This window comes from Dermacentor albipictus, chromosome 6, assembly GCF_038994185.2.
Source record: "Dermacentor albipictus isolate Rhodes 1998 colony chromosome 6, USDA_Dalb.pri_finalv2, whole genome shotgun sequence".
NCBI classification, from domain to species: domain Eukaryota; kingdom Metazoa; phylum Arthropoda; class Arachnida; order Ixodida; family Ixodidae; genus Dermacentor; species Dermacentor albipictus.
Window position 1 is genome coordinate 86,540,545 of NC_091826.1, and position 24,260 is coordinate 86,564,804.

A 24,260-nucleotide genomic window follows, 5' to 3' on the forward strand; every position below is an offset into this window, starting at 1 on the left:
ATCTTAATAGTTTGCAATATTTGTCTCCTTATTTTTTATGTATATTTCTTTTCATTGTGTTCTGTATCTTTTGAGTTTTAAGAATATATGCCTGTCCTGCTTGGACCCTGAAAAGGGTCTGCAGTATGTACTAAATAAATAAATAAATAAATATTGCCATTCAGTTATTTACGACCTGTCCACGGCTAGGCTTTTCCGTAACCGCCCAGGCACTAGACCTCCTCTGTCCCTTCGGTTGGAAGCATTGCCCGAAGAAACAGGTGCGCCGATTTTAGAGAATGCCATAATGGCAACTACGCGGCTTCCACCGCCATGGGTGTGGCAGTCTATCGAATGTGACGTTTGCAGAAATATCAAAACGAGCACCTGAGGCACACATGCGGTCACATTTTCTTGAGCTTCAGGAGAAATATTCTTGTGCTGAATTTTACACAGATGCCTCTAAGTCTTCTTCTGGTGTTGCTTACGCAGCACTAGGACCAGCATTCTTATTATCCGGTACATTGAACCCACATACATGTATCTTTACAGCGGAAGCATATGCAATACTCTATGCAGTGAAGCACATCAGGCAAACGAATCTTACTAGGGCTACAATGTTCACAGACTCATTGAGTGTAGTGCGAGCCCTTATGAATGTACGTAAACATAAAAACACTGTCTTTAATGAACTGTATACATTGCTATGCCCAGCTTATAGTGCTAAACAAATGATCATCCTATGCTGGGTATCTGGCCACTGTGGCATAAAGGGCAACGAAGCTGCTGACGAGAAAGCTACTTCAGTAGCTTTTAGTGACACGGACATAAACATACCCATCCCAGCCACAGATCTTAAAGCATACTTGCGTCACAAGCTCAAAATCCATTGGCAGCAACAGTGGAATGCTGAGATAACAAATAAACTGCACTTGATAAAACCCAAATTCGGATATTGGGTATCGGAGAGAACATCACGATGTAACGAAGTGCTCCTTTGCCGATTAAGAATAGGACACACTTACGGCACTCACTCTTACCTCTTTACTGGGGGGTATCCTCCCACTTGTAGTAAGTGCGGCCAAAATCTCACAGTCCTGCACGTTCTTATTCAATGCCCTGCAATAGAAGCACAGAGGAAAAAGTATTTCATTTCCGGATATCGCGAAAATATTCCTCTTCACCCGAAATTTTTTCTCAGCAATGAACCGCTTTTTATTCAGAAACTAGTTTTAGAGTTTTTAGCTGAAACAGACACTCTGGAAATCATTTGGCCACGAAATTTTTAGCTCACGTGTAACAGCCCTGTACTCAAAGGCTTTCTTGAAGCTAAACTATCAATGTTATGTTTCATTGCACCATGCTTTTAACGAAACTCCATTACCATAGCCCACAGCACTACTTAGCCAGTGTCATTATTTTATCAATTATATATTTTACGCCACCCACAGCGACCGATTTTAGCCCTTTATACAGCCATCTCACATATACCATGAGAAATTAATTGTCTAATTCATTGCTTAGAACGACAGAAAGCTGAGCTAGTTGGTAAGGATTCATTATGCAAAAAGAAGTGAGGCGTGCAGACAGGACACAAGAGTAGAGAAGTGGACAACACGAACGCCGATTATCAACTGAAGGTAGCACTGAGGCGAAAAAAGAAGACACAAAACTCATCTGCACATGCTCAGGAATGGCCACACCACGTGTCAATCGGGTATACACGTGCCGGTCATATTGAGAGATAACTGTTAAGGCACTTAATCTCTTTCTTATGTAAAGTAATCGAAGGCTGACTCACGCACGCACTTCCACCATTATAGATATGCCATGCCTCTACCATAAGACGTGTATCTTCATTCTTATGCCTGTACAATATCGCGCATTCATCCAACTCTGCCGTGCAGTTACAATCTCGGCAATGTAGCGAAAGATTAGAAGGCGATCCACCGGTTAACGACCTTTTATGTTCCATTAGCCTCTGATTGATTCACCGTCCCGTTTGCCCTACGTAGAACTGGCCACAGCTAAGGGGAATTTTATAAACCACACTCGACAGTCAGCAAAACTGTTGTTCTTATTGTGCTTCACTGGACAAATATCTGTTCGTTTTTTGCCTTTTACCCGCTCCTTTTTATTCTGTACGGCAGCGCATATATCTTACCTAGCTTACTGGGAGCAGTGAAAGCAACATTAACATCATATCTACTAGCAACTTTCTTAAGCCTGTGCTACACTGAATGAATATACAGAATAGCCACTACTCTTTTTTTGCTATTACTGCTCACTGTAATCACGTCCGTCCCTCTCGAAACCGACTTCTTTAGGCGCTCAGCCACAGTGGCCACCGCTACACAAGTATAACCTGCTTCTAATAGGCGCCGGACCTGCGCATTAAAACTGGCGCTCATTTTGTGCATGCAAGATCTGGTGAGGGAAGACTTAAGGCACGACATGGCAATTCCGTTTTTTACTAATTTAGAATGCTTGGATTGAAAGTTTGAGTTCCGCCGGGAGACCCCTCATCGCTATGATAGCACCGACCCTTGCGGGGTCCCCTTGCTCCCAAGTGTGATGGGAGGGGATTTTACATCCAGAAATTTTATATTCGCCTCCCTCTGTGACAGAAAGTATTTGACGTATGCATATACCCTGTGTCCCACACCTACCTCCTCGAGGCCTACCAAGATAGCCTTATGGCTAACGTTGTCAAATGCCTTGGTCAGGTCGAGGCCTAGGATCGCCCTGGTGTCAGTTGAGTCGTAGCGGTCTAGGATATCGTGCTTAAGTCTGAGCATGACATCTTGTGTACTAAGCGCTGGCCTGAATCCAACCATTTCATGCGGCCAGATATCATTCTCCTCCATGTACCTGGTCAGTCTCGTTTGAACAACATGCTCCATCAATTTCCCTACACACGAGGAGAGGGAGATTGGTCGCATGTTGTTCAAGCCGGGTACTTTCCCTGGCTTGGGAATAAAGACTACGTCCGCCTGTTTCTATGTTTTTGGGAGTTCTCCTTTCTCCCACACCTGGTTCGATCATGAATTTGGTTAATGCAATGATGGACTCATCGTCTAGATTCCTGAGAGCTGTGTTTGTTATCCAGTCCGGACCGGGGGCCGATCTCTTTCTGAGGTTATTAATCTCTGCTCTAACCTCTGTCGTGGTGATGGGGGCATCGAGATCTGGATTGGAAGGTCCCTCGTAGTCCTAGGAAACACTTCGCTCCCTGCTTTTCCAAGATATGTCTCTTGGAGTTCGCTAATGAGCTCGTCATCTGTGCCAACAAAGCCATATGCTTTGCTCTCACCTGGTTTGTAAGCTTGCATTTTTGATTTACTAGGGTCGATTAGATGTCTGAGAAGGCTCCAGATTTTGGAGAGACTCATATGGGCTTCCATCTCATCGCACTTGCTGTACCATTTCTGCTCGTTGAGCTTAATCGCATATATTTCTATTTCTTTGTTGAGTCTGGCTAGTTCGCGCCGGATATTCCTGTTCCATCTTTGTGCCTCGAGTCTTTTCTCCAGGTTATTATTTCTGCTCCACATGTTCAGCAGTTTGCTGTCTAGGGCTGGGGGTGCGTCCTCATCCTCTACAGTTGTAGTTGCTTCCCCTATGTGCGTTTTAAGGAGGTGTGTCCACTCGTCGATGTTGTAGATATCGTCCGGCACTGAGGCCTCCTTTCTTATTTCTCTGAATTTTTCCCACTCCGTTAATTTCGGTTGTTTGATGAGGCGAGTTTTGACGCCTTTTCCTAGCGTGAGCAAAATAATTAAGTGGTCGCTGCCTAGATTTTGTCCTGTGCTTTTCGATGTTACTAGCTGTTCCCGCCATATGGCTTATCATGAGGTTGGGTGCAGTGTCCCTGGTTATACCGTTGCCTGTGCGCATAGGTACGCATGGGTCACTATGCAGAGTAAGCCCTAGCGTTTGTATATCTTCCCATATTCGTCTACCTTTGGGGTCCCTGTATGTATATCGATCCCCATTCCTCGTGAGCCGCGTTGACGTATCCCATAATGATGAGAGGTCTCCCATCTGCGGCTTTGAGTTCTTTGCGGAATTCAGTAATGAATCTAATTTTCTATTGCTTGGGTGTGCTGTACACATTCAGCAGGAATATGCTATCTCTATTTTTCTTCCCTGTGATAATCTTAACGAGAACAGCCTCTGCCTCGCTGGGGGAGACATCATGGACAATGGTTGCAATGTTTCGCTTTACGAAAGTGGCGACTCGGCATTTAACCCCCTTGCCGCTGTCAAAGCTTTGGTAACCCGATAACGGGTCATCGAAACTCGAAATTACACCTGTGACGTCACCACAATACACTCGCATAAACTTGAGAAGGGAACTGCAGCTTCCAAAGTGCAACGGAAATAACGAGAGTAGCGGTGGCGTTGTAAACTAAAGTATGCGACCTGGAGATGGCGCTGGCAAAATCAAAACTGCTGATATCATCATCATTACATAGTCATCAATATGGCCGCTACGGTAGCGTCTGGCTGTTGGGGTTCGCCGCTGCACTGCACATTCGCTGGTTTGGGACGTATTGCTACCGCTTTCGGAACGGTGTTCGTGTGTACGATACTCTAAAATGACTACCGATACCTTTATTATATCGCCAGGTGACCGAGAGGCCTCAACTGGCAAAAAACACGTCAGACAAGTAAGCTTTTACATTGTTTATTTTGTCAATCGTGAATGAAGCAGTACATACCCACAATTTTCGTACAGGTCAGGTGGAGCTAATGCTGTGAGTCACTGAGCTTACAACATACAGAAACACAGATAGCACTCTATTTAACGGAATTGAAAGCTAAAATCGAGCGAAGTTTTCTCATCGTGTTTGGCGTGCCGCTTAAGCAACGACAACGATGTTGTGCTCGGCTACACTCATGCTTGTGTTGCATACAGTGCTGTTTGACGGGTTTCATACTGTACAGGCGCCCAAATCTTTAACTGGTGTGCGGGAGCAGCGACTTTTCCGGACTTTTCCGGGCGTCAGCGCCGTATGACGCGGCGAGGCTGGAAACAGCCTAGTAGACGATGGGCCCAGCTGAGCGCGCTTTGTCATCATGCGCTTAGCCTCAGACTGTTTCCAGCCTCGCCCCGTCAAACGGCGCTGACGCACGGAAAAGTCGCCGCTCCCGCACACCAGTTAAAGATTTGGGCGCCTGTACCTATGTTGTCTGCATTCGACGACTTTAGCGAGATTTTAAAAAAGAAACATAAGAAGTCCTCGGCAAAGATGTACTGTCAGTAAGGTAAGCTCGAGCTGCAGTGTCGCATTGTTTTCATAACACATTGGCGATAGGCACAAAGTGTAGAGGAAACAAAAAACAAAAAAAAACATTGTGCTAAATCATAGATCGCATATTGTGTGTTCTTGATATTTCTGCTGCACATTTAGTGTTCAAGTGCAGCAGTAAAGGCTTTGACACAAGTGGAGCACTCGTAGGAAGGCGAGGAACGTTACGGAGACGACAGCGTTTACAAGGTCCTCTGCAAATATTGTGTATAAACAAGGACACTAAATAAACATATAAGTATGCCCAGTTAATGCCCACGGATCCTTGCAAAATGCAATTTACGGCTTCATGTTGAAAAAATCTCGGTTTGCGTGTTCAAACAATGCAGAAAGGTTACTAGGAGATGAACACTTCAGTTGAGTAACAGAGGTGAGCAAGGGAAGCCTCGCCTGCAGCCAACGTTTCAACAATCAAACATATTTGTGAGGGCCGTGACGAAGATAAGTTCTCACGCTGAGGCTTCCCTTGTTCGTCCACTGTTGATTGGCTGAACGTTAAGCCATACTTCAAGTATATGTCATCAACTTTTTTGTGAACACACTGTCTTCCGGTATGTCATCTGCTGTTTGAAGAGAAAGAAAAATAATTTTATTAATTTGTCATGTTTGAGAAGTGTGGAGTAGGCCAGCTGTGTAAAGTTGCCTGTTCTAGCCATCTTTTAGGGTGCAGGGCTAGCCTAGTTACTGATTTCATGCCAACTGTACATGAGCCTTTCATAGTTAACAAATTAAAACTGCAATATCGAGATCTAATTCTAATCCTATCACTTACCATCTGTGCAATGTTCCCTTAAATTTCGTCATTTCCTATAGATATATTGGTGTACATATTACAAATAATTTAAATTGGGCCAATATAGAGTATGTCATTAGCAATGCTATTCACCTGCTCAGGTACGTACAGTGCCACTTTTCCAAAGCACTGTCTACATTAAAACTACACCTTTACAAGATGGTAAAACACTCAAAACTGAATATGCAGCTGCAAAATGGAATCCCAGTCGTGCTAGTCTTATTACTTCACTTGAACTAATAAAAAATAACTCTGCTCATTTCATTCTTTCTAATTATAACTGTACCGTCAGGCTAACTGTAATGAAACTGGTGGCAATGCCCGTCAATCTGATTTGCAAAGAGCAGATGACAGAGTTTGTGCATTACCAAGTAGGAGCTTGCTACATGATTAGAAAAAAAGAACAAGCTGGGACTCAATTCGTTACTTCTCTGACTGTCATAAAACGGCCTCAAAATCAAGTAAGCTTGTATGTCAAATTTTAGCATTCCCGCTCGGTACGATACAAAACTGCAGACTGCTGCTTTCTTGATAAGGCTCACAGCCCTCTATCTGGTTAACTTGCAAACATTTCATGGTGAGGTACGTAGTTCAAGAGGACCTGTGGTCATTATGGTGACCATTGAGCTTCTTATGGCTTAGCACGGGCTGCAGCTGCAGCCTGTGCTGCAGCTGATAAAATTCACCGTCTTTAAACACGTTCGCCTGGTAGCGGCTTTCGAATATCGGATGCACAAACTGGCTGAGATATTGTTGTCTAATTAAAACCACCTGCGTGATGCTGCACAAACGAAACGACTACCCCGTTCGCAAATGTAGCCGCCGTACAATTTGAATCGATAAACGGCACAGACTGCAATCGATACCAGTGGGCTGTTGCTTATCACACGTCAGTGAGGTCTCAAAACCTTTATTCAAGTAATAAAGTACAGGTTTTAATAACACTGGTTTAATAAAAACAATTGTCTGCTTATTTTGCAAGAAACTGCATGTGAACTATGTTTGATGGTTATTGTATGTACATTTATAGATACAATATTTCGCCAAGCTGAGCGCCCCTAGGAGAAAAAAATACAAGTTAAAGTATGCGACCAAATTACAGTAGCTCCACTTACGTGCTTATGCTAGAACGCGCCGCGGTTGATTTTTCGCCCTCTGTGGCGATCGTTGGAACTTGAAAGTGTGCGGGGCCTGATGTCACCACAAGCTCCCCTCTTTCCCTTTGTTCATGCGGGGAGGCTGCACTCTCATGCGTGAAGCCACCATCTTTCTTTCTCACCCTCACACAGTTTCACTCGCATGTAAAACACTAACTGCGGCGGGTGCAATAGGATCTCATAGCACTTGGAATTTATATGGAACATGGTGCAGCTCCACTTCTGCGGTCACTCTTGTCGCGCTGCGCTTGATCTGAAAGGTGCGTTTGCAAGCACCTGCTTGTAATTCAATCATTTCACCATCTGCATCTGCAGAAGTTTCTATTTCAATAAATGGAAACTTCCGCCGACGTACCACACGTGCAAATTGCGCGTCACACGTTCTTCCTGCCAACGATTGTACTGAGACACACCACTGTGCAAACTGCGACGGTGAACACCCTCCATACTCCCAGTCACGTCCTTGTTGGAAGGGAAAAGGAAATATTTGCCCAAAAGATTAAAGAGAATGTTTGGTTTCAGGGGGCTCGAAAGTGTATTTCATTCCTCCATACTGCAGGCTATGCTGGTGTGGCGTGCAAGGGACAATGCCACAGCAGACTCTGGCATTGGCATGGCTCACTAAGAGTGGTCGCGGCAGCGCCACCAGGCGACAGCAGCCAGAGCTGCTGCACCACTTCTGAAGGAGGGCCCATCGACCTGTCGGTTGGTGGCCTCGAAAGCTCTTCTTTTCAAGAGAAGGTCCATCCCGAAAACATGCCACTCTAGTGAGCAAAAGTCCACCAGTTCCCAGCAGTCAACGAACACAACTCCGAACATAAATTCTTAGGCATTATCTTGGACAGCAAACTAACCTTTATCTCCCACCTGAAGTATATTAAAGTGAAATGCCTCAGGAGTGTGAACCTGCTGAAGCTATTGTCACGCACTTCCTGGGGAAGTGAAAGGAAGTGCCTCATAAGCTTGTATAAAGTCGAATGTGATCGTGTCTTGACTACTGCACAATAGTCTATGAATCTGCTGCAGCTAGTGCCTTGAAGATGTTAGGTCCTATCACCCACTAGGGTATCTACCTTGCTACAGTCGACTTGGGACATGTACTGCACAAAGCCTGTATGCTGAATGTAATGAATGGTCTCTACACTTCCAAAAGACATAGTACAGCGTAGCTATATATGGCTAGCCAATTCGTCCATCTGTCAGTTGCCCATATGCCGAAACCTCTTCTGGCACAACCCCATGAGCATGCGCAAAAAAAAAAGAGAGAGAGAAAGGCAAGCGCGCAATTAGCCAACACCACCTAGACAGCACAAGGCCTGTTTACCCCAATCCATGATGTTACTCTAACTGGCTCAAAATTTCCATTGACAAGGCCGGTGTGATGAAAGCAGCGACAACAAAGTCACTGTTGCCTGCTCGGGAGCTCTCCATCGTAGCCGAGCGCGCATGCAGCAGTTTCTCTCCAGCTCCGAAATGGGTAGGTGTCATATGTAAGTGCCGTGAGTTGCCACTAGAAGATCAGAGCAGCCACCTAGCTCCATAAAGAACGAAAAAGGCAATGGGTGCACGGCAGCACGAGGGCACGCTCGCAGTGTTCGATCCAGGCGGGCAGCAGTTCCGAGCTCCTGGGCTGAACGAGGTGAGGGTTCCTGCCCGGCGAGATGTCCGTGGCAAGGTGTGGAGAATCGCGGAGCCGAGCACGGACGAGGACGTTCAAGGAACCAGGGCTCCTGCTGCCAGTGCTCGAGACGCTGGCTGACCCCAGGGGCGCCGGTTCCTGAGCTGCCGCACCCGCACCTGAGCTGTGCCGAGCAGCGTTCCAGTCCGGCACATATGTTGCTGTGCTAGACACGGTCCTCGCGTGTGACCGCTGCACGTGGATTTCGAGCGGCGTACGATCTGGGCACCGAGGCCGTGCTGGACGTGCGACTGTAGCACGTCGGTCGCGAGCAGCATCCGAGCCGGACATCGAGGGCGTGTGGAACAAGGCGTCCGCTGGTTGCTGCCGCTGTGGCTCCTGAGTGTGCTGAGCCCGACAACCGTGCTGAACGGAGCCTGAGCGTGTGGTCGTCGCGGCCATCTCAAGCACGGGTGAACCCACAATTCGTGACGACCGAACCGTGAGCCTTGCAACACGGGACTGTTTCAGCCCGTGGACACATTGACTGCAGTTACGCTGTAATCAACTCTCTGTATATATAGGTATTTTAAAGGTTGCTTCGATTTTTATAAATGCACATAAATGACTCTCTGTCTTTCTTCCGCATCACGGCGCACTAGCAAAAGTGCCGAATAGTCCTAAACACCACAGTAGGCCATGCATCATATGTAAAGCAGGCAGCAGGTGGCTTTTGGTTAGTAGCGCTGCTAGCAGAACCAGGAACGAGCTTGTTTACGCCATGCCGATGCTGCAGCCCAGGCACAAAAACAGGCTCGTGCAGCTGAGTGCAAGCAGCAACTGCATACCGAGAATGCGGCAGCTTACCAAGCACTCGTTTAATGAACCATTGGGCTTAGCCAAGTGATAAACACCAAGGCCGCACATTTCATCTTCGCTGGTTAACCGTCTGTACGGAGTGCTTGGGGGGGTGATTTTTTAAGCTTCTCCTATGCCTTGAAGGTGAGCTCAGATGAGGCCACATTTGTCGGTTCATTTATCATACTGGCAAAGTGCTCTAGGCAGGTCATACTCGGCATGGACTTTCTTCAGGAGTACGGTGCAATCATAAACCTTCGCGAGTTGCTTGTCACTTTTTTCCAGTGAACATGCAGCTCATTCGGACGACTATCACCCACAGTCCACGGTGTTATGTGTTTCGGGTGACTGCGCTACTTTACCACCCCGGAGTACTGCGTTGGTCACCGTGGAAACAGACGATGATCCTCCCCATCTCGGAATCGCTAAAGGCAATCTGTCAGTCTTGTTGGCTCCACAGGTTTGCGTAGCCCACAGCATCTTGCAACTGTCATCACGGACTGCTCATATTTTAGTGACCAATTTCAGTCGTGAATACCCACCACCTCCACCAGTTTGTCACAAATAAAGCCACAAAAGACTTCGGTCGACGCTATAGATCTTTTATAAAGCTGTCCTGGTACCTTCGTCGTTGCCTTCTCCTGGGAGCCACCCAACATGCCTAGCATGTGGCATCGAATTGCACCGAGTGGCTGTCAGTTGTCAAGGTCGTAGTAATATCATCCACGCCATTCAATTACTCGTGACTTCTCCATGGCTAGGCTGTTTCATAATCATCCAGCCGCTGTGCCTCCTCTGTCTTTCCGGTTGGAAGTACTGTCAGAAGAAGCAGGCGTACCTCTTCTAGAGAATGTTCTAATGGCTCCTACTCGGCTTCCATCACCTTGAGAGTGGTGGACTATCCAGTGTGACGTCTGTTTCATATAAATATCAAAACGAGCCGCTGAGGTACATATGCAATCACATTTTCTTAAACTTTAGGAGAAGTATGCCTGTGCTGAATTTTATACAGATTCTTCTAAGTCTCCTGCTGGTGTTGCTTATGCATACCTAGGACCATTGTTTTTGATGCCTGGTACATTGAATTCATGTACAAGTATTTTTACAGCGGAAGCATATGCGATCCTTTCAACAGTCAAACCCATAAAGCAAAGGAATCTCACTAGATCTATTGTGTTCACGAACTCATTGAGTGTAGTCCAAGCCCTAATCAGTTAATGAAAACCCTGTCTTTAACGAACTATATGCATTGCTATGCTCAACTTTTATGGGTAAAGAAGTCGTCATCTTATGCTGTGTACCTATCCATAGTGGCATAAAAGGCAATGAAGCTGCCTATGAGAACGCTACCTCAGCTTTTAGCGACGCCAACAGAAACATACCGATTGCAGCCACAGACCTTAGACCATACTTGCGTCATCAGCTGAAGCACTGGCAGAAACAGTGGGGTACCCAAGAATCCAATAAAATCCATTTGACCCAACCTTAATTATGGGACTTGATATAGAAAACAGCATGATACAAGGAAGTTCACCTTTGCCAATTAACAACAGATCATATCTTCGGCACCCGCTGTCACCTATTGACTGTAAATGACCCTCCTTCATGACGAAGGTGTGGCGACAGCTGTACAGTTCTCCATGTCCGTATCCAGTGCAGGTAAATAGAAACTAAGTGCAAAAAGCACTTTCATTCTGTGTTTCTTCAGCATGTTCCACTTCGCCCAGCATTTTTTCATAGTCATGAACCACTTTCTAACCTGGAAATAGTTTTTAGCTTTTTAGATGAAGTTAACATCGTGGAAATAATTTGACCAGGTCATGTTTAGCACAGCCTCGCCTTCGAGGCTCTAGCGACAGTAGCATAGGATTTTAAAGCATGTACCTCGCACCCGTTTAATTCAAGAGCCATGTGGAGACTAGTGCTTGTATGCATCTTATGATATCACTTTGTTGTAGCCAAACTTTTACGCTCCTTTTGTATCATGACTCATTGTCATTATTTTGATACATAATTTAGGCAGCTTACAGCGTTTAGGCCTGTTTACAGCCACATTACATCTACGTTTGCAACTCATGTGTTCATTTCATACATAATACATAGACAATTCATTACGATATGTCTTTGGCCATAGCTGACCCTTGCACCGTTGAACACCACACATCATCGAGGCCACTGGGTGTGTGTGCCGCAAAAGAATGCAAAATCCTCCAGAAAAAAAAAAAATCAGTCGCTTTGCCACACCCAGATAGCACACCTTTGTCACATTACCCAGCAAAATAAAAAAAAAATCTGTTTTGCCACACCTGCCTTGCAAGTACAACTTTGTTGTAGTTGCAGCAAAAAAACTTTGTTAAATCGCAAATGCTGTTAAATTCAGATTTTAAAGCTTCAGTAGTAAAAATAATTTGACAGGTTCCTAGAGCATTCCTGGTCAGTGTTGTCTTGTTGGTCAGCGCTTATAAACAAATGATCTTGTGGCACACTGCACATGTCGCAAGATGGCACTTGCGTCACCCACGATCATGCTCTAAACGATTCCAGATAAGAAAGAAAGAAATAAAAGTGAAAAGTGAAGTGGTCGCACCCGCATTTTCTACAATGTCTGTATCTTAGTGAGCTCGAGAATGCGCCGTGCAAGCGGCCTCGAAGCAGTGGACAGCGTAGTTTGTAGAAGATGGCGCCGATCGTGCTCCATATGCGTCCAGAAAAGAACGAGAGAAAGAGAAGTGAAAAGCAAAGTGTTTCCGCCCACCCTTCCTGCAATGCCTCTATCTTGGCAAGCACAGAATTGTGCCGTGGAAGCAACCTCGAAGCATTGGACAGCCTAGTTTGTAAAAGATGGCGCCAAGAAAGCGCAAAGCCGTGTGGCTTGAGGTGAAGGTGCCAGTTCTGTATCACATAAAGAAATATCATCTGGCACAAAGATATCGACAATTCTAAAAACTGGAAGTGCCATAATCATGAATGCTGTAACCAATGGCCATGCTAACCAACAAAAAAATAGTTAGGGACTTCTTTCCACCATAGGCAACTGTTTCAGAAAGGCGGGCTTTGTGCGCTAGTGTGAAATCCCCCACGATATTGAGACCAACACGGTGTAAGCTGCTGACATTACCACGAACTGTGAACGCATCGCTACTTGAGATGAAACAGGTGGTACTTCGATGCAGCAGTTTCACAGAGAAGATAGTCTTGCCTCGTTCTGCGAAACAATATCTGATGAGGCGGTCACTGCGACACACGGCGGGGTTGTGCATCGGAGGTGATGGCAGCAACTGCAGTGACAACAAGATTCAAATTGGCACGTGTTTGACCTTAACTCCGGTTTTGACGCAAAATGCACTCTTATCAGTTGTGTGGCTCATCAATTTCGTGCACGCTAGGGGATTGTTGCAGGTGCTCTTGCACCACGTGCAATGCACACTGTGGTTGTAAACCTGAAACTGCCACAAAAACGATTGCACATTTCTGACTATTTGAGTGCGCCTAACGCTTAACATGCTTTCTGGAGGATTAAATAAGTGTTAAATTTTTCTCAGCCTAAATTCTGCAACGTTTATATTTTGGTGTATGCGGTAGATTTCAGTTCATAGCTGCAAACTTACCTTTGGCACCTTTCTTTTTTACGGCAGTCCAGATATAGCTATGATCGCTTATAACAATTGAATTTTTCATTCCTCCTGATATCGCTGTAAGTCACGGGCACTGTATGAGCTCAGTCACGTAGCGAGTCATGCACAGCCACGGTCAGGCTAGAGGAGGAGACGCACTTTCCCCCTGTAGCATGCGCTTGTCGAAGTGACCAGGCGCTCACTCTCCCTCGCACTGGAACAACTGTTGCTGGGGTGTAAACATGGCTCACAACATGTATTTCCAGCCCTGAAAGATACTTCTGGCACATTTAACAAACAGAAGCATGGCCTTAGAGATTCGCTATTTTTATTCTGAGTTTCTACACAGCATGTAATCTCCGTAAGTTCTTTACTAACACGACAGATGGCGCTGCATTGTTTACTGAATGCCATGCTCCTATGCACCTTTGCGAAACCTGATCATCCCGTTTTCACATCTGCATTTCTGCCACTCGAACTCCGTTCGAATGGAAGAATCGGTCACATGATCCCTTCTGCCTTCTGCCTTTTGTAGTTTTGAATAAGTTTACTAGCCATGAAAGCTCTAAGTATCTGCTTAAAAAGTTAGAAAGCTTTAGTAAGTCTAAGCTGCGGGTACCAAATTACTTTGCGAAATGGCAAAAAAACAATATTGTTTCTAATAGAACCAAGACCGGGAAACAAAAATAGTTTGTTGCATCACGGCTTTTGGTAAAGCTTAGTAGTTCATTAAATTGAGGTTTGATTCCATTAGTTTAGTTCAAGTACCATAAAAAATTGCAACGGCTTTTACAGTATACAGGGAGAAATACTGGTATTAGTGAAGACACTCAAATTATTTCACTTTAAGTATTTCACTTACCTCCTTCACTGAGCACTACACTGTACTACGAGCATCCAGACACATTCTGTTTCTTTGTTCTCTTAGTACTGTCATTGTCATGGTGCACCAGATATTATCAACTTTTCCTTCCTTTCTTTTTCATTTAAAAGCTTCAGTTGAGCTGTAATGCAGTTGATAAGTGCATTAGTTGTGATTAATAATATAACTAAGCTGCTGTTGCCAACTAGACTCCATTACACCTTTTTTTGTTAATTTGATTAGAAATTTAAAACATCTGGTATACAATATTTGGAGGTCATCTTTATACAAGGTTTCTTTTAGATCTTATTCAAGAATGTTTTATTTAGAACACAAGCAATCGTAAACTAAGTGCTATACAAGTGACTGATCTGGTTACTTTTTTTTTACCTTTTGTCACAGCAAGGCGTCACCACCTTACAACCGCCAAGAACCAGGAGTTGCAGCAGAAGCACCTCATTTGTTGCGATCAATTCGACTTTGTAACCGCCCAACCAGTTTGGGAATATTTGTATTTCATAAGGAAGAACAAAGAATGGCGAACTGGATGTAGACTAAGAAAAGCTACATAAGTACATCTGCGTATGTGTGTGGATGCCTTTCTGTTTGTGCCCAGTTTGCACTCCTTTATTCTTCCCTTTGACAAAGGCTGTGATTTTGGTATTGTATCTTATTAATGCCACACTTAGGAGTTGACTGTTGCGAACTGCTTTGTTTCACTCTTTCCCCACCTACGTGTGTGTGGAAAATATTATATTTGAAATGCTGCTATATACTGCATTTTTACAACTTGGGATATTTGTTTTTGTTAGTCGCTGTCACTTTGTGACTGTTTGTGCACCTGTGTGTCTGGTGCTTTCAGTAATGTTGTTTGGTGCACGATATGATGTCGTCTTTATATTTAGTCTCATGCTTTCGTCGCCTGTGTTTTCTAGTTTTCTAGTATGTGAGTCTTCTGCCATTAGCCGGCTGAGTGCATAAGCAGACTACATGCCCTGTACCGATGTTTAAATTCAGCAGAATATATTTATTTCTCTTAATGAACTTTCTTTCCTCCAATTGCCTCATAATTCAGAAAATTTTACTGCGCCCTCCGCAAAACAAGATCCCGCAGGCAGCTATACTTAAATGCTTAATAGATCAAATATAAATGAATATAACAAAATTTAATTAAACGTGGGCAAGCACGTGTTTTGTCGAATTTGTTACACGGTGAAACCTCATTGATACTTTCTTCGCTGTTGCGTTTTCCCGGCTCCCACGTCGTGTTTTTGTGGTCTCGACCTAAATCTTATTCACTCTTATGTATTATGTTCCCATTATACTGCGCCATTCTGTGATGTTCCCGCATATTACGTTGAATTTGAAAGTGGCCACCATGTAAATATAGCTGTACAGGGAGACATTGGCTCTTACCTGTTATGACATTGTGCATTACGCATGTTACGCATTTGCAAAGCATCTGAAAAAGTGCACATCAGTTAAAACCTACAGAAATCATGCATGGGGCTAGAGTTACTTCGGGGCCTGCAAAGGTCTTTTTTGTATTTCATGCCAGTTCTCGTTAGTCGGCTTCGGTGCAGTATAACCATATTGTGCTTCGAAGCATACTCAAAAGACTTCGCTAGGGGCCACTGTCATGGAATACTAGATTTTCCTTAACTATACATGCGCATATGTGTCCTTCCTGGTCACAGTACGAGCACCGAGACATCTAATAACTGCAGCAGCAGTCACTGTGACTGTTTCTCACGTTGTGCTGTGGTGAGTTGCGCCTTTGAGCATGGTTACGTTTTCCCCATTGGTACATTTTTTACAATCGTCAGTTTCAAAGCGTATCAACGAGGTTCTACTGTATCGAGGTATTTAACTGTACATGCAATACACATGCCATTGTACAAATAGCTTTTCTATCCCAGAAAGGTTCTTCCAGAATGGCATTGGTGCCAGTCTGTGGTAGGACAGTTCCTGAACACCAAAATCAATTGACACATGTGTATTTTCGTTCACAAACTTCAAGAATTATGTGTGCTTTGTTTACTGTGTATGTATCATACAATAACGCACCCATTTGGGTAAAAATAATGTGAGCTCATGAGTGCTATCAGCCAAGTGGCCCACTTAGAATTGGAGTATACTAGACTGATATAATTACATTATTTTATGCTGTACGATGCTCGTTGTGTATAGTTGTGTCTGTACTGAACTTGTCTGTCGCTGTCACATTGATATATTTAACAAGTAAGGCTTCTCGCACTCTAGGATTCTTGCATAAAAATCTAAAAGTGTTTCCTTTGAATACTGAAAAACTACTATATTTGTTGAATGTGAGACCTACACATGAGTGCTGTTGGTGTGTCTGGGACCCCTGGTTTAAAATTGAGGTAGACCATGTGGAAAGAATACAGAGTCAAGCACCTATACAAAATCGAGCACCGTGTCTAGTGCTAGAGAACGCATTGACTTGGAGACACTGCATGAACAGCGGAAGAGACTTAGATTAAAGCTTTTTCACAAATTATTTTATTTGAAGACTGATATTAATCATAGTGCACTTTCTTCCATCTTTTCGCCTTGCCTATGTTGTGCAAGGCGTAATTTGTTTACCTGTTTGTTAATTTTCCTGATTTCTTGCATAATTTATGGTTGTTCAATTACCCACCCTGGTGGCTTAGCAACTCTGGTGTAGCACTGCAAGGCACTAAGTTGCACCATAAAATACCAACTGTGGCAGCTGCATTTCGATGAGGATGAAATGCAAAAACGCCAGAGTCCCATGCATTGGGGGCACATTAAAAATCTGCAGGTAGTCAAAATGAATCCAGAGTCTCTCACTGCAGCGTGTCTCCTGAGGAAATCGTGATTTTGGTGCATAAAACCCTATAATTCATTCATTAATTCCTGGTTGTTCAATTATTTTAGCCTAATAATGCTAGTCTTGCTTTGTGTATAGATTCACCTGCTTGTCTTACTTTCCTCGTCCCCCCACTCTAATGCCATAAGAGTGCTGTGGTTACTCTGATAACTAATGTTGTATTGTATTGTGTATTATGAGCAATCATAAACTATGTTTGTTGTAATCTCCAGAGTGAATATCACCGTGGAGTGAACTAACGGAAAGTATTGCTTGTTTCGAGTTAAGGTAGTCCTTGCATTGAGATGCGACATATCTGCTTTACCCACTTCCGAAGTGTGCGTCATCTTGTTCTTCAATGTTTCTTATTGATCGATGTACTTTCTTATTGATTAGTGGTGCCTTTGTATGCTTAAAGGGACCCTGAAAACATTTTGACGAATTTGTTTGAAGGCTGTGTGTCATAAGGGTAATTCATTCTGAACAATAATTGACACATCTAAGTGCTCTGTGAAAAGCATGCAACTTATCATAAGGTTTTACAAATGTACATCACTACCCATTGCAGCATGTCACTTGGCCGAGTCGTCAGCCGCACCTGACCCGGTGACGCAAGATCACCATATTGCACCAGTACGGCGAGCTAACCAATTGGCTGCACTGGCCACATCATCAATAATTTTAATGCAATAGTGTAAGGTCCCCATGTCGCAGAAAATTTGTTGGTGTCAGACGTCAATTTGCTAAATACTGTTACGGAAGGATGAACGAAGAGAGGAAGAAGAAGACCGCGAGACGCTGGCTGCTGCGGGTTGTTGGTCTGCCATTTTAACTACTCAGACTCATTTTGTATATATATTGTAAATATAATCTTCTATAATCCCAACATCCCCGTAGCATATTGGTGGACGTGCAGGGTAACACGGCTGGAAACGGAGCTCCGCAGTGGACGTCGCATCACCGTCCGCACCGTGAATGACGGTGAGCACTCGGGATCAACGTCATTGCCGCCTCCTACGTCACCATCGCATGCTGCGTTGCGGTCTGCATCGGTTGTCATTGTGCAACCCAGGGATCCTGTAACTTTCTGCAGGACCGATGGTGCCGACTTTAAAGAGTGGGTCGCCATGTACGAACGCATTAGTGGAATCAACAGATGGGACCCTACGCTTATGCTAGCAATCCTGTTGTTCTACCTAAGAGGCACGGCAAAGGTGTGGTACGAAAACCATGAAGAGGGGCTAACCAGCTGGGACCAGTGCAAGGAGAAATTGACGGAGTTGTTTGGCAAACCAACCAGCCGTAAAATTGCCGCAAATCAGGAACTGGCCTCCCGTGCCCAGTCCCCCATGGAGTCCTATGTCCCGTACATCCAGGACGTGCTGGCACTTTGTCGTAAAGCCGATCACGAGATTACAGAAGCAGAGAAGGTAGGGCACGTGCTTAAGGGCATTGTTGACGACGCATTTTATCTGCTCATGTGCAAAAGCTGCTCTACAGTTGATGCAATCATTAAAGAGTGCCGACGATTTGAGCAGGCCAAAACCCAATGCGTCTTACAACCCTTTGCCTGACTTCCCAATACTGCCGCAACGTCAACGTCTGAAGATCAACCCGCACAGCAGCATGCATCGCCATCAGAGGACGTGGTGCGAATCGTTAGACGTGAATTGGGTGCAATGGCGCCCGCAGCCTTCTGTTCGGGTAGCCCTGATGCTACATTTTCAGTTCCTCTCGTACAAGCCATTGTTTGCCAGAAACGTGAAAACATTCGTTTACATTCTGTGTGTGCTGTCGCTAATCCCAGAGCTAACGAACGCTCTTCTACTATTTTTGCTCCACCCTGACGCTTCTCTCCGCGTTATCACAACCCGAATGAGTGGAGAACTGCGCACGACCAGCTAATATGTTTCACCTGTCGCCGCATTGGTCATGTCGCCCAATACCGTTGCAACTCGTGGCCCTCAACACCTCGCATGCTGACCAACCTGAGCCATTGTGATGGAAATGGCCGCAATGTTTCGCCCACTGCTGAGTCTAACAGCGCTGACAACTCTGCTAGGAACATGTGGTACAGCCGCTCACCATCGTTGCGCGGACACCAGTCTTGTTCACCGCTAACACATCGCCCACATTCCCACTCGCCGCAGCCACGTTGCCTTTAGTCCCCTGAGGCGTTTGGCCGCACCCGTTCGGAAAACTAAGAAATGCAGCCCTCGGACGTGGTGCTGCATTGCCTACTACTGCAGCAAATCCTCTGTCTGTGCCCACAAGGAGAAGTAGACATTAAAATAGATGGCATACCAGTCCAAGCACTCGTCGACACTGGAGCCCCCATATTAAGCATCTCATATTAAGCTCTCTTAATATAAGATGCTTCACACAAACTTTAATGCACAAATGATTTACTGTAGCTGTACTCTACGCGTCTACAAAATTTGTCCGAGCCGCTTCAGGGACCCTTTAACACAATAAACAATGACACATTAAACGACTCATACTGGTGTAAATGGGCTAATCTGCGATGACCAGGGCAGCAGCATGAATGATGCATTGGCTGGCGATGAATAACTGCTCTGTTGATAGTGCCGCTGCATCATATACGATGCAGCGCTGAAAGAGTTTTGGGAAAGGGAAACAAATATATGTTGGTTCAGGAATAGGGGGGAGAGAAAACGGGGATGGAAGAATTTGTGCGCGCATAGCTTGCTTGGCTAATCTGCAACAATGAACAACAAAATATAATGCGAACAATTAAAATAAACAAGCAAATACAAGTGTGTGTAATGAGAATTTGCTTTTCGAGCAAAGTCGGTATTTTGGCATTTCACTTGAAAAGCCAGATGCTCTATGCACCTACTGTGTTGATGGTGGCACCTTCACTTAAAGGGCCCCGGAAACGGTTCGGTCAAATTTTGTAGATGCCTAGGGTACAGCTTAAGTAGAACATTCGCACAACAATTTAAGTGAAGCATTACGTATTAATGAAGCTACAAGCAATTACAAGTTACCCTCCTCTCTAGCCATCCTTTTCCTCCCCAACTCATTCGCCGAGCTATGGGGCTTAGCTCCGCCTTCACTGGTTCTGCGTGACGATGCGACGTCACATCGTCCACTTCCGGTTGTTTTGGAGCCCACCCCGCCCGCACGATACCTCTCCGGTAGCCGCTTGGCCGTCGACCCCAAGCGAGAGCTATCGAAGCAGCGTGCGTTGCGAGCATTCTGTCGTAGCGCCGAATGTGTCTGGTATTCCGGTAATCACACACTAGCTGAACATTTCGACGAAACGGTGGAGGCGTAAACTCAAGCTGACGAAGAAACCTTAGCGTAGACGTATGTGAGCTGCCTGATCGGTCTCCACTGTCCAGCCACCCGTTGGCGCAGAGCTTAACCAGCCAAAGAAAGAGTTAATATTGCTCTAACCAAGTATAAAACATTTTAAACATTTACAAAAACAATGTGTTAACGATTACACTCCTGCAAAAAATTTACACCAGCAGCAAAGAAGAATACATTTTGGTACTGCTACTGTGTGTGGTTGAGCTCTATGCCACCAGGTGCCCGCACCATGCAGATCATTCACATTTGCGCTTCTGTTAATTCCCTGAAACAGCACGCAAAGAAACACGGCCAGGCCCTGTCCCCTTGCGCTTGCATTTACCTTACGGGACTCGCGAAACGCTTTTGCGTTAGTAATCTTCCGGTGTAAAGTGATGGCTGCAATCGCGCAAATCCTGGCACCCATCGTATAGCGGCAGTCCGATGCGCTGCAGCCAGTCCGCTCGTTTACTGGCTTGCAGAGGGACACGATGTTGCAGCTTGACATATTGCCAGGTGCTATGTTTGCAGTCCACAACACAACAGAGTCGCATCATAGCGCTCGCGAAAAGACAGACCGCCACTGACGGCGGAGCTCTCGTCAGAGACGGAGCACGTTGTAACATAAGCAGACAACACTGCTGTGTGCCGGAAGTGCCTAAGTGTACTGAGAAATTGTTCTTGTGCATTCTCTTTATGTTACTTTCTTTCTATAAAAACAAGTTAACTAACATTCCAACTATTACGAAAATCGTTTGTTTACCATAAAGTTGAAAAAATTATTGATCACGTGCCCTGGTCAGCCAATCGGATAGCTCACCCCCACTGACTTCATATGGGCGATTTCTGTCACATGGGTAGGAGCGGCTTAAAATTCCGCCAAGCAGTGTGCTGCGATCGGCAGCGATGTGCATTTTTAAAACCTTATAATAAATTATGCGCTTTACGCGGAGCACTTAGATGTTTGAATTGAAGGTTGAAGGTTTATTTTCCGCAACTGGTGTTGCGAGGACAGCCAGGGAAAAAGCTGTATAGACAGCTTGAGAGGTCCTGGCTTCCTCTTACAGTGCAGCATTGACGGCGGCGGAGTACAACAACAAGCAAAACGTGAGGAGAATTAATGATAATGAAGAACCTACTCAAATGACTCAGTATGTTCGTAGAAAATCATCAAAATCGTTTCAGGGTCCATTTAACTGCTGTCATTACCGACGCTTAGGTTGTCATGAACAGCACAAAACTTAGTGTGACTGTCGACATGTCCACGATGAGTAACCCATGCAAATACTGTGCACAAATGTATCTGCAGAAAATGTGACACACAGAAAGAAAGTAAGCTAAATAGCTAACAATAACATATATTTTTTGCAGCACTTATGCATATGTATTGTTTTGACATGATTTCTATCAAGAATGTAATGAAAGCTTTTTTTGCACCCCGACAACTTGGCAGAAAAAAGCTGAAAATATTATGAGAAGTTTGCTTTGTTAATTGGCTGAATTGGCAGCATGTGCAAGCACTTGACTTCTATTTGCTCTCACTTCACTAAATTATTAGCACAAGCATCTGTGTTCTTTGATTTGGCTTAAGGCAATTTTGTTTCTCTGTGCAGGATCAAGGCATTTTACCTCTCCAACAACTACCAAATATGACAAGTCACAAGACGGACTCCTCTACCAATGTACTCTCTGTTACTACGAAGCAGAAACACTGTTTGATCTAGAAAAACACGTCGAGATCCATAAGGACGAGCGTACATTTCAATGTGATTTCTGCCCTCAGAGCTTCTGGCGAAAGGACAGACTCATGGTACACCTACGCTCCCACACAGGCGAGAAGCCATTTCAATGCCCTTCATGCCCTCAGAGGTTTTCGCGCAAGGATAACATTAAGCAACACCTACGCATCCACACAGGTGGCCGTCCCTTTGAGTGCCATTTCTGCCATAAGACTTTTGCACGTGACTACAGCCTCAAGCTACACCTACGCACCCACACGGGTGAACGACCATTTCAATGCCATTTGTGCCCTCAGACCTTTACTGTGGAAAGCCACCGGAAGCAACACCTACGTACCCACACAGGGGAGCGCCCATACCACTGCAAAATCTGCTGCATGTCCTTTGTGCAGTGTGGTCACTTGAACACTCATATGAAAACACAGCACCCAGACGCCACTTAGTAGGTCACTTGCTGGGTTAGTTTGCTCTATGTATTAAGGGCCGTCTGAATTGCAAATCTAAATCTGTTTATTCGGGTGAATGACTGTCTTGTGCATCAGGATGCACAAGTGTTGCGATATGTTCTTATATGTTGAGCTGCCAAGTAACATAGCAGGATGTTCGAGCCCCACTGAAAAAGTGGCAGGGACATGTGTTGGAGTAAGATTGCTTAGATTACAACTGTGTTCATGTGATATCCCTTCATGTGAAGACACAGTAAGTTGGACTCGATCATATCTAATCTCTGTGTATAAAATACTCATGTTTGCAATAAAATAGTGATGATCAATTTTGATTGTAGACCTCTCATTGGGACTTAACTGGTGTCCTCGAATTGTACTGCAACTTAAACATAATTTTGAGTGAAATGGCCCTTCGTCATATTTTGGCATTGCCAACAGACAAGTGTGGTGCGTAGGTCACACAATGGCAATCGTCTCAGTAAAATAAGAAACCATTAAAGGGACACTAAAGTGAAGAATGAATCTTCTGCATCAGTAAATTACCGTTCTACAACATGAAAAACACCACTCTTACAACGATAAGACGTTCGGTAAGCCAGAAAGAATGCAAGATCGAAATATGGGTGGCGACGCCTACGTAAGTTCCCGCACCTGGGGGCTGTGGCGTCTTGGAATTTGATGGCATCTTCTAGTGCCTACTAATTATATATAGCGGTACAGATTGACTACATTGTGTTCTAAAGGAACCAAATATTAAACATGGCAAGTTTCGGGAACCTTTATTCAGCCAACGCAGCCCAAATGGGAAAACATACTTTGGAATCCTCGACGTTGTGCTGAAGTACTGGCGCTGGGGTTTCGGCACGTAATTCAGATACTGATACTCGGACCTTCATTTTCTCATCTAATAATCAGATTATTTTTTGAAATGACTGCCTGCAGGGTTCTAAAACAGTGCTTCATTAGTCTAAACTGATTTATTGTTTCGCTTTAGTGTCCCTTTAAGCACAAAAATAGCTGAAAATCAGGGTGTGCTTTGATTATGCAAGGTAAAAGTTTGAGCGACTTTTTTTTTTTCGGCCACCACTTCAAGCTAGGCAACACAGGATGCAATTTTGGCTGTGACACAACGTCCTACATTGGAACTGCAAGTGGAGCCAAGGCGTCGTGCTGGGCCGTAGCACTGGATTGGACACCTTGTGTGCGACAATCTAGTAGGAGACAGACAGTATGTTTCGGCGTCCAATGCGACGTCTGATACGACCGATAGGCAGCTGCATCCTAGCCCTTGTGGCATGGGTTGCCGTTGCATAATGTGCCGCTGAGTGCTGTAGTCTACTGTAGTCTCAGTCATAGAAGATACCTGTATGCACCTACCAATAAGTACATGGGTGCGTTGTCATTTTGGAGCTAAACAGTCTTTTTCAAGTTGTCGAGAATTTAAGCAGTATAGGTGCACTCATTGAAGACCCTGTTTTATCATCTTGTCGGCATCTTTCTCTGCATTGACCATTTCTTTTCTGCACATTGTAATTTGAAAAGTTAGCAATAACGAGCAATCCTGTCTCGTGTTTGCATCGTGTTGTCATTTACAAATATTCTCTGTAGAAGACGCGCATAAACAGGGGGAACCCTGTTGAAACAAAAGGTCCATCCTATAATATATTCACTTTAGTCAAAAGTGACTAATATGAAAACATCAATTCA

At 44.7% G+C, this 24,260-nt stretch overlaps 1 long non-coding RNA gene across 1 annotated transcript; it reads left to right on the forward strand.

Moving 5' to 3' along the window:
* The first annotated feature begins 4,465 nt into the window (after positions 1-4,465).
* On the forward strand, positions 4,466-22,165 carry LOC139061267 (uncharacterized). Its single transcript, XR_011515288.1, has 3 exons — positions 4,466-4,652; positions 14,599-15,960; positions 21,982-22,165. It is a non-coding gene; the product is annotated as an uncharacterized lncRNA (long non-coding RNA).
* The last annotated feature ends 2,095 nt before the right edge of the window (positions 22,166-24,260 follow it).